Here is an 11,058-nt window from a genome sequence, read left to right on the forward strand (position 1 = left end):
ATCCTATGATTCCATTATAAATTGGGTTCTGCCCTGGTTATCTTTCAGCAAGCCAGGCAAGTTTCAGGAAGTTGATTATAGAAGGGGATAAAACAATGTAATATTTTGAGATTGATAAGAATATTGAAATAATAAAATTAATGGTTTCCCCCACCACTAAAAACCATTGTATTTATTTTATCCTTTCCTCATAAATGCAACAGAATTCGGCCCCTTCCTGGCAAGCAGCTATGCTGCTCAGCCAGGGGCCGTTTATTGCCACTCCTGAGGGATGGACGGCACCACCCCCTCTATTCCTTATAAGGAGTGGCTGGGAGGGCTGAGCAAGCATTGTGACGCAGCTCTGCCCTTCCCAGCTCATTGCAGCTCAGTCGCTCGGTACAGGAGGACGTCTCCTGCGAGCGACTGAGGGCCCTGTGCTTAGGCGTTGGCCTTGTGCTTGCCTACGTGCAGGGAGAGCGACGGAGGCAATGCGCGGCGGATCATCAACGGAGCGGCTTTGGAGGCTTGAGGGTCGCTCCGGAGCTCGGGAGTGCACTGGTCGGCGGAGGCTCGGCGCGGCCGCGCGGCTCTTCAATTTGTTGGCTGGGTGCACGCGAGCGAGTGCACCCTAGCCGGAACGCATAAGGCTTCTTGGGCCACGGGACGGCTTGGGAGGTTGGGCGGGCCGTTCCGCGGCGCTGAAGTGTGCCGGCTGACAGAGGCGCGGCGCGGCTAGGAGGCTACCACCCGGTGTGCCCTTGGGGTCTCCCTTAACTCGGCCGCACAGCTTGGCCTTGGGGGGGAGGACGCCATTGTTCGGGTTCATTAGGGTGCGTTGGAGGGAGGACCCGTGGGATAGCCCTCTGTTGCCGGCCGCCATTTTGGCATTGCTACTGGCCGGCGGCCATTTTGTGTGCGGCCCTGTTTGGTCGGCCATTTAGGCTGCTGCTGCACAGCGAGGCAGTGTGGCCTAGTGAGAAGGGTGGTTATTGATTAAGTGGCATTGGGCTACTCTACAGGGTTGGAGTCTCATTGCTTGCCTTCAGTGGCTGGCACCTTCCTTTAGTTTAACACGTGGCCAGGGAGCATTGCCTAGTGGTTAGCGGGACCGGAGTAAGGACGTCTTGGTCCCCTGTTGCCTCACAGGCGACTTACCCGTCCCATCAGATCTTGGAAGCTAAGCAGGGTTAGCCTTGCTTGGTGGGTTGGGGTTTGGACCCGGCCTTTTGCCTGGGGGAAGTTGTCTTGGGTGCTTAGTATTATACGAGTGGGTGCCTGGAGTATGGCTCCCAAGAAAGGCAAGGGAACTTCCAAGGGGAAGCAGCCTGCTAGGAGGGCACCGTCTAAGCGGCCCCCTCCCCCAGCTCTTTCGTCATCTGATGAGGATGATTCCTTGGGGGACCAGCAGGATATTTTGAGGCACCTAGAGGCGCCTCAAGGTCTCTGCGCAGCAAGGGGGGCGTGCGGTACGGCCTGTGCGGCGGGCAGCTAGGGACGCAACTAATCGTGATATTTTGCGTCGTTTAGCCACTTTGGAGGGTGCTACTGGATCCCCGGCAGCTGGAGCCAGCGGTGGCCATGCAGCGACGGTGTCTGATGTCCAGGAACCGGTGGCAGAAGTTGTGGATGTGCCGGAGGAGTTACCACCTGTGGCAGTGGCCGTGGACCCAGTAGAGGCGACTGGTAAGGATCATGCACCTCACCACACTTACCCGTGGCCTTGGGGCCCATGAGCGCAGGGTACAGCCAGCGGGCCAATCAGCGGAGTGCAGGATGCCCCATCCAATACTGCAGCCGCTCTTGCGGGTGGGGTGCAGCCCGCTTTCAATCAGGGCATCCCACCGGGTGCACAGCAACAGCAGGCAGTTCCCTTTCAGGTTTGGGGTGGTCCTCCTTTTGGTTGGCCTGGCTTTTCGGCCGGCCCTTGGGGCTATTATCCTTACTCGGCGCTGAACTACGGCCAGGTTCCTTTTCACGCTCTGCCTTTTGGTGATACAGCCCTTCCATTAGGCGACCATCTGGCGCAGGCCACGAGGGAGAAAATTCTTCGTGGGGAGTATGTGGACGTCTTTTCCCTTCTCTATCGTGAGTTAGAGAAGAAGGACAAGGACGAGATGGATGATAGGGACAAGGAGCGTATGAAAAGGAGACGGGTCGATAGGACCTGGAACAATTGGCTGCCTGGCTTCTTGATTTATGCTGGGGTAATTGCCAGAGCGCAGCCCAGTCGGGCTGCGTCTCTGTTTCAGTACCTCGACATCATTTTGAAAGGTTATACAGGCTTCTCGGGTGCTGCATGGATGCAGTACGATGAGGAGTTCCATATGCGGGCGGCTATGAACCCCAGCCTACCGTGGGACCGCATTCACCAACAGCTGTGGTTGTCGGTGATGTCCCCTGCTAAGCCTAACTTAGGGGATCGTTCGGACAGCGGCCATGTAGTTGCTCGCAACACCCAATCGTCCAATACCCGCGGCGGAGCGGGGCAGCAGGTTCAACCCTGGCTGCTCTGCTGGGAGTATGCGTATAAAGGTACCTGCCCTAGAAAACCTTGCCGTTTCCGGCGTGAATGCCCATCCTGTGGCGGCCAGCATCCCTACAATGCATGTGGTAAAGCCAGGCAAGGTTGGGGAGGCAAAAAGCAGGAAGGTGGTGGTTCCAGCGGCCAGCAGCCTCCTGGAAAAGGGCCCCAGCCCGGTAAAGCTGAGGGTCCTTGAACGCCTGTTACGTGATTATCCTCTTAAGGAGGATGCAGTTTATTTGTTGGATGGTTTTAGGGATGGTTTCAGAATCCCCGTTCAGGGTTCTAGGGCCCCGTTTATGGCCGAGAATTTACGTTCAGTTTGCGGCATGGAGGATATTGTCAGGCATAAAATCCAAAAAGAGTGTGCGGAGGGCAGAGTTTTGGGGCCGTTTGCGACCCCTCCAACCCCCAATTTTAGGGTGTTTCCTTTGGGGGTGGTCCCAAAGAAGGTGGCGGGTGAGTACCGCCTCATCCATCACCTTTCTTATCCTAAAGGGAGTTCAGTTAATGATGCCATCCCAGAGCATTTATGCTCTGTCCGGTATACCTCTTTTGATCAGGCTGTGCAGGTAGTGCGCAGGTGTGGGGTGGGCGCGGAGCTGGCAAAATGCGATATTAAGTCTGCATTTCGTCTTCTCCCGGTTCACCCGCTGGATTTTGAGCTCTTGGGGTTTGCCTTTGAAGGTGAGTATTACATGGACCGTGCCTTACCGATGGGTTGCTCCGTGTCTTGTGCAGCCTTTGAACGATTCAGCTCATTCCTAGAATGGGAACTGAGGCGGCGTGCTGTTAGCAGTGACTCCGCCCACTATTTGGATGATTTTTTATTCGTTGGGCGGGCACAGTCGTCTCGATGTGCCAGGCTTTTGGCCACCTTTATTGAGCTGGCGGATGAGCTGGGGGTTCCATTGGCTCACGAGAAGACAGAGGGCCCCTCTACGGTTCTCACCTTCTTGGGTATTGAGTTGGACACTGTTCAGCATTCTTTCCGATTGCCTTTGGATAAAGTCGAGGACCTTAGGGCCCGTTTGCGGGACTTCAAGGGTAAGCACAAGGCTTCCTTGGTTGAGTTGCAGCAGCTCGTGGGGCACCTTAATTTTGCGTGCAAAGCTGTGGCGCCTGGTAGGCCGTTTTTGCGTCGCTTTTGTGACGCCATGGCTCGCCTGCGTGCACCCCATCACAGGTTGCGAGTGACGGGTGGCATGCATGCTGACTTAGAGGTGTGGTCGGAATTTTTGAGTGACTTTAATGGTATTACCTTTTGGCGGGATGATTTGTTGCTTGAGGCGGAGTTGCAAGTCACGCCTGACGCCTTGGGTTCCACTGGCTTCGGAGTTTATTTCCGAAGTCACTGGTGCGCTGAGCAGTGGCCAGCAGATTGGCTGGCATCAGATGTGGTTAAGGACTTGACCTTTTTAGAGTTTTTTCGCATTCTGGTAGCAGTCCATATATGGGGTGAGGAGCTGGCGAACCACACTGTCCACTTTTGGTGTGACAATTTGGCCGTGGTTCACGTCGTCAACTCCTTGTCTTCAAAGTCCCCCAGGTTTATGCGATTGGTGAGGGCATTTACTTTATTGTGCCTGCGGCGCAATATATTGTTCAAGGCTAGACACGTTCCAGGCGTATGCAACGGTGTGGCGGACGCTTTGTCTCGCCAACAGATGGAGCGTTTCTGGCAGTTTGCCCCGGAGGCGGATTCTCGGCCAGCAGTGATGCCTCCAGAGCTTTGGCTGCTTGGGAGGTCGAGGCGTGCCGCGCCATCCAGCTAGCCATCGCACCCAGTACACGGAGGGCGTATTGGAGAGCGGTAGGCCAGTTGGAGGGGTTCAGACGGGAAGTTGGGATTGGGAACACCTGGCCCATTCCGGTGGAGCACATTCTTCAGTTCTGTGTACACCAGAAGGTTCAGGGGCTGGCAGTGAAGTCCATTAAGGGGCAACTGGCCGCCCTGGCCTTTGTTAGCAAAGCTCGGGGACTGCCTGAGGCCACGGGCGATTTCTGGGTGCGGAAGATGCTCGAGGGTTGGTCCAGGGAGGGCGCGGTCCACAAGGATCCGCGTCAACCCATTTCTCCGTCTGTGCTCAAGGGCCTTAGTGCGGTTTGGAAGGCTGTTTGTACATCAGGCTATGAGGCGAGGCTCTTTCACGCGGCTGCGTTGACTGCCTTCTTTGGGGCCCTCCAGGATGGGGAGCTGGTGGCTTCATCCTGTAAGGATACCTCTGGCCACACTCTTATGGCTAGTGACCTAGCTTTTGAGGGGGGTACAGTTTCTCTGACGATACGCTGGTCCAAGACAGACCAGATGCGTAAAGGAGCTCGTATTCGGTTGGGCTCTTGCTCCGAGGCGGAGCTGTGCCCGGTCCATGCATTGAAGAGGTATTGGCAAGTGAGGGGTAGTGGGCAGGGATGCCTTTTTCGGCACCTGGATGGCTTCCCCTTAACTCGCTACCAGTTCTGGGCAGTGACTAAGCGAGCTCTAGCGGCGCTGGGCTGCAGGGTGTGAGTTTTGGAACTCATTCCTTTAGAATCGGAGCAGCTTCGACAGCTGCTGCCATGGGGTATTCAGGTCAGGTTATCCAAAAGGTTGGTAGGTGGCGGTCTGCGGCATACCGCTCATATGTGCGTCCGTTGAAACATGTTTGAATGTCACTAATTGTGGTTTTTCTTAGGTCCTGCGTCACAGGTCGGACGTCAACGCATCTTGGTTTGTGGGCACAGTTTTGTCTTCTGGGCTGCCCATCAAGCACGCAGGACGCCGGTCGGGTCCCAGCTTGGGCTTAGCGACCGGGCTACGGTTGAATGGCGGGGCCGGCGGGGCCTTCGGTGGCCGGGCCTGTTGCCATTGTTGTTTGGAGTTGGGTGTGACACGCCACCCCACATTCTTGTTATACATTTAGGGGGAAACGATTTGGGATTACTGCAGGGTAAGGCATTATCTTCCTAGGCGCTATTTGATATGCGCCTTATTGCGGCGCAGTGGCCAGGAGTGCTGATCATGTGGTCAGCTATGATTCCTTGGAGAGTCTGGAGGGAGGCGGAAGATCGCCAGGCCATTGAGCGGGCCAGGATGAAGGCCAATAGGGCCATCCAAAAGGGTTTGGGGGAGGGGTTAGGCGTTTATTTGCCTCACCCCAGGATCAGGGCCAAATTCCCCGACCTCTACAGGGGTGATGGGGTGCACTTGTCTCAGACAGGCAACCAGATATTCCTTGATGATTTGCGGCAAGGATTTCAGTTGGCTTTAGACCACCGGGGGGGCGCCAGGGCCTAAGCAGAGGCTTGGCCCGGGCATTGGCTGGTTTGTAGGAGTAGGGTGCGGGACGGTGAGCACCCTTGGCGCTTCCCTGTGTGGGAAGAGGGGCCTGCCTAAAGGGCTGGTACTGCTGTGACGGCTGCCAGGCCCACAGGCAGGCTGCCTTCGGGAACCCCTGCCTGCGAGTCCTTTCCCTCACTGCTATATGGCTGAGGTGTCAGGAGCTTAAAGGGGGGTGACCAAATTTGCCTGGCCGGCTGGGTCCGCCCCATCCACCGGATGGGTCCCACCTGGGGCTTCGGGGCTCGCCCAGACAGGTCAAAGCGGTGGTCCAGGTGGGACACCATGGCTTGACCTGTTCCGCTTTAGGTCCTTGCCGCTGTTTGGCTTGTTTTGTCTGTATTAAGTTAATAAAGTGGCCCTTAGATCCAACTTGGTGTCCGTCTCTTTTCTGAATGGGGTGGCAATTCGGCCCCTTCCTGGCAAGCAGCTATGCTGCTCAGCCAGGGGCCGTTTATTGCCACTCCTGAGGGATGGACGGCACCCCCCCCTCTATTCCTTATAAGGAGTGGCTGGGAGGGCTGAGCGAGCGTTGTGACGCAGCTCTGCCCTTCCCAGCTCATTGCAGCTCAGTCGCTTGGCCCACCCACCTCTCCCTAAGTCATTGGTGCAGGAGTAGCCGGCTGCCGTTTCGGAGCCAGGTAGGAATTCCCCCCCCCTTTCCGTATTGGCTTGGGTAAAGGGGGGGGTTTCGCCTACCTTGCATCGATGTGTGGGGATTGAGAAATTTGGTGCGAGGTGGTGCCTGTTAGGTGAGTCATGGCTGGTTTGTAGGAGTAGGGTGCGGGACGGTGAGCACCCTTGGCGCTTCCCTGTGTGGGAAGAGGGGCCTGCCTAAAGGGCTGGTACTGCTGTGACGGCTGCCAGGCCCACAGGCAGGCTGCCTTCGGGAACCCCTGCCTGCGAGTCCTTTCCCTCACTGCTATACGGCTGAGGTGTCAGGAGCTTAAAGGGGGGTGACCAAATTTGCCTGGCCGGCTGGGTCCGCCCCATCCACCGGATGGGTCCCACCTGGGGCTTCGGGGCTCGCCCAGACAGGTCAAGGCGGTGGTCCAGGTGGGACACCGTGGCTTGACCTGTACCGCTTTAGGTCCTTGCCGCTGTTTGGCTTGTTTTGTCTGTATTAAGTTAATAAAGTGGCCCTTAGATCCAACTTGGTGTCTGTCTCTTTTCTGAATGGGGTGGCAATAACACATATGTGCAACATAAAAACAAAGAAACTTCTTTGAAGCTAACCCCTTGAGTGGCAACCCTCCAAAAAAAACCGTGTCTTTTTATTTTGTTAATTTTTTTGGCACACAAATGGCTAGTTTTGAAGATGTTTCTATTATTTTCTCTTTCAGTTTTGTACAACAGAAGAACTTCAGATGTTGAGATTCTGAGTTCCATTTTGGTAAATGCTTCTGGTAATCTTGAACCTACAAATCCAGGAAGAATTTTGGCATGAAAGGATTTGGTCAGCATCCTTTGTTCAGATCCAAGATGGCTGTGGAGGAAGCAAACGAAAGAGCTGATGTAGCAGATGAGCTGATATAAAACAAAGGGAGCAGTAAAGGGTTAAGGAATGGGGAAGTTGCAGAGATAGTTATTTTAATTTATATATTCACTTCATTTAGACCCCATTTTTCTCCTCAATGGGAACCCAAAGTACCTCACACTGTTGTCCTTTCCTCCATTTTATCCACACAACAACTCTGTGAGGTAGGTTCAGTTGAAAGTGTAATTGTCCCAAGGTCATCCTGTAAACTTCCATGGGACAGTGGGGATTCATGCCTGGTCCTCTCCAATACGTTAGTTACTACACCAAACTGGCACTCAACTGAGAAACTTGCTACATTCTGAGTCTTAAATATTAACAACGGAAAAGAGCTGCTGCATAGCAGTGATTCATGCAGGCCTTACTGACCAGCTCAAACATATTCATGTATGCCAGAGATTATTCTCTCTGCATTGTAATTCTGGCTTTCTTGTTTTGTTTTGCACACCTCCACATGTGCATTGATAAAATTTCATATAGAATCTTCATATAATCATGTTATAATCATATTGATTGTTTTAGCAGAGTTTTATTTATTTTATTTATTCAATTTATAGTAAAACAGAAAAGAAGCGAACAGAGGGAACAAAGCTTCAAAAAATTAAGCATGCACAGTGCATTGTACAAAACTAGAACATAAAAAAGCACAGTGCCTGATTCCTAATGCATCAGCATGATTTCTGAAACAAAAACAGGTAATTTAGAACTTCAACATATATGAAGAAATTTTATGAGAATTTTGGTACCAGCACTTTCCAAAACATGTATAGGTGGTATAACAACTCTCAAATACAGAAACACATTTCAGGAGCCACTACAATGCTGATCAAAATATACAATGCTACTTATAAATAGAATCCCAGAGACTGAGAAATTTAAAATGAGAAGAGGTCTGGTGCCTCAGTTGGGAGTGAGGGATAAAGGCTTAAGACGACATCATAGTTGTAATGCATCTAGCAGAAAGATTTTGAAATGGCTGGAGAAGATAGATACAGTAGGAAGATAAAATTGTTTAGATGAGTATGTCTATTGCATGGACAAAGGCTTGAGAAGAACATGCCCATTTTGAAGAAACTAAATAAGGAAGAATTAATCAGAAAAGAGCAACCTGTCTCATGATGACATTACTTCTGGATCATGGTAGAAGTTGCATCATCACCCCCCCACACACACACACACACACTAAGTCCTCACCTCCCCATTTGCCCACCTACTTTAGCCAACAGCAATTGTACAGACAGCAGGGGAAGGAGCAGTAAACTGGGCAAGTTACAGTTGCCTTGTTTCCAATTTCATTATAGAAAAGTATTGTGGTGCTCTTAGATACAGTAGTAGCTATAAACAACACAATTAGAAGCACTGCTTGCTGGGAGATCTAGGTTGGTAAGCAGGCAAGAGGAAGTAGAAAGGAGGAGATTTGTCAGGGGCTTCTGTGTGTTACTCAGTGATGCAGCAGTCATTAAGCTTTTTAAAGATATACAACAAACCTAGTTTGCTAGGCTTGCCAAGCCCAGGTTGGGAAATTCCTGGCGATTTAGGAGTAGATCCTGGAACATGCAGGTATGGGGGAGGGGAGACACAGCAGTGGGGTACAATGCTGTACAGCCCACCCTGCAAAGCAACCATTTCCCCCAGAGGTACTGTCATCTGGAGACCAGTTATAATTCTGGGCGATCTCCAAGCCCCCCCCTATAGGTTTGCAACCCTGTTTAGAACTTAAATTGTATTCTGTTCCTTGATACATGTATATTCATGTTCCCTGGGTTTTAACTTTAGCAACTAACTGGACTGTTTATCTTTGAGAACATCAACACTTTTTTTTAAGCTTAGGAATAGCATGTCTCTGATAACAACACTTTTCAGAGAATGTGGAGAAACAGTTCATTTTGATGCAAACTTCAAACTTCTCTGGTCAAGGTTTTTAAACATTCAGTGCCCTATTAATTATCAGCACTGGTGTGGGACCACATTTAATAAACAAGATCATTCTCTTAGAAGAGTGCATCAAATAGTAATCAATGTCAAGAACATAGGATATGGAATTCCAAGTACTTTTTCAGTTGCCTGCTTTGCCTTTGAGTGACAGACCATGGTCATATAAAAAACACCCTTGGCATTAAAATGATTTGTTTTAGTCTAAACAGATATTACCTTAATTAAATACACTGTTTCTTTTGAAAGTGACAAAGCACTCCCCGCAAAGGCCTCTATAAGTCTATTTAACAAATTCTTTCAGTGGAAAGTCACACAGGTTTTATAAGACCTAGCTGCCATTAATCTTTGATTTTGTTCTGCAGAACAAAAATTAGGCATGAGGAATGAAAGGCAAAGGACACACACATATATATATAAACATGGAAGTGGGGAAAGTGTGTGTGCTCCCTAAGAACATAACAGTTGCCAGTTTGGTGTAGTGGTTAAGAGCGGCAGGACTCTAATCTGGAGAACTGGATTTGATTCCCCACTCCTCTGCTTGAAACCAGCTGGGTAACTTTGGATCAGTCACAGCTTCTGAGATCTCTCAGCTCCACTCACCTCATAGAGTGATTGTTGTGGAGACAATAATAATAACATACTTTGTAAATTGCTCTGAGTGGGCATTAAGTTGTCCTGAAGGGCAGTATATAAATCAAATGCTGCTGCTGCTGCTGCTGCTGTTGTTACTGAGTCTGATTAAGGGCCCATCTAGTCACACTAACTCTTTCTGCTAGTAAATGCTAGTTGGAACTCCTGAATTTCCTAAAGTCTCCAAAGGTCTTCTCGGTTTCATAGATTTCTCTGTGAGAAATGTATCTTTGTAGATTTACAAGTTCTACTTCAGAGGGAGAAAGAGAACTAAACTTTTCAGAAGCTGTCAGCCTCAGAAATGATTGGCTTTATTAACATAATAAAATGTCATTGAGAGCTTCTAAATTCTTACAGACCGTTCTTCTGCCTGCAGTCTACTGCTATGCTCAAGTTGCAGGACATACCATGTCAATTTTCATATCTCTATTTGCCAGAATCTATGAAGTTTCTCAATTGGCTGCTTCAGTCACATCTTTTCATATATGACCGCTAGTATTGTATTTATGCAAAAGTTTAAAAATCAAAGCAGTGACCAAACACTGCCAGTCTGACCTAAAAAGAAATCCTTCCACACTTAAATATGGTACGGGTGGCTTAGGAACTTCAAAGGCAAAAACGAAGCATGAAGTTCAATATGAAACATTCTCTAGGGCATCATCTACCATTCAGCTATGCTTGGTGAATAACTTGTTGAGAGAAGACTGAAATGAAGGGGGAAATTGCTCCAACTTTTTTCTTCTAAGGGACATATTATTTCTATCAAGCACCATTAAATTCCAGATAGTAAAACATAAAAACATTAATTGAAAATGTTTCCATTACATATCAGAGCTGAAGGTATTAAGATAAGATACCTAGGCCAGCCCATAACAGTAACCCACCTTACAAGGATTAAAGAGATAATATATATTCTTAGAACATATTTAAGTGTAGTATAAATTCTAAGTATTAATGATGACAGAAAATGGTTTGCCTAGATAGATTCTCAGTATGTACAACAAATTTAAAATTTTGAAACCATATTTTTTTGCCACCCTAGTCAGAATAATGAGACAGACACAAGGCTTGGAACTAAAAGGCCACTTTATTAAACATAACATCAACCATTAATACAGAAAGCACCAACTAGCA

The sequence above is a fragment of the Eublepharis macularius genome, chromosome 1 (assembly GCF_028583425.1).
Source record: "Eublepharis macularius isolate TG4126 chromosome 1, MPM_Emac_v1.0, whole genome shotgun sequence".
NCBI classification, from domain to species: Eukaryota; Metazoa; Chordata; class Lepidosauria; order Squamata; family Eublepharidae; genus Eublepharis; species Eublepharis macularius.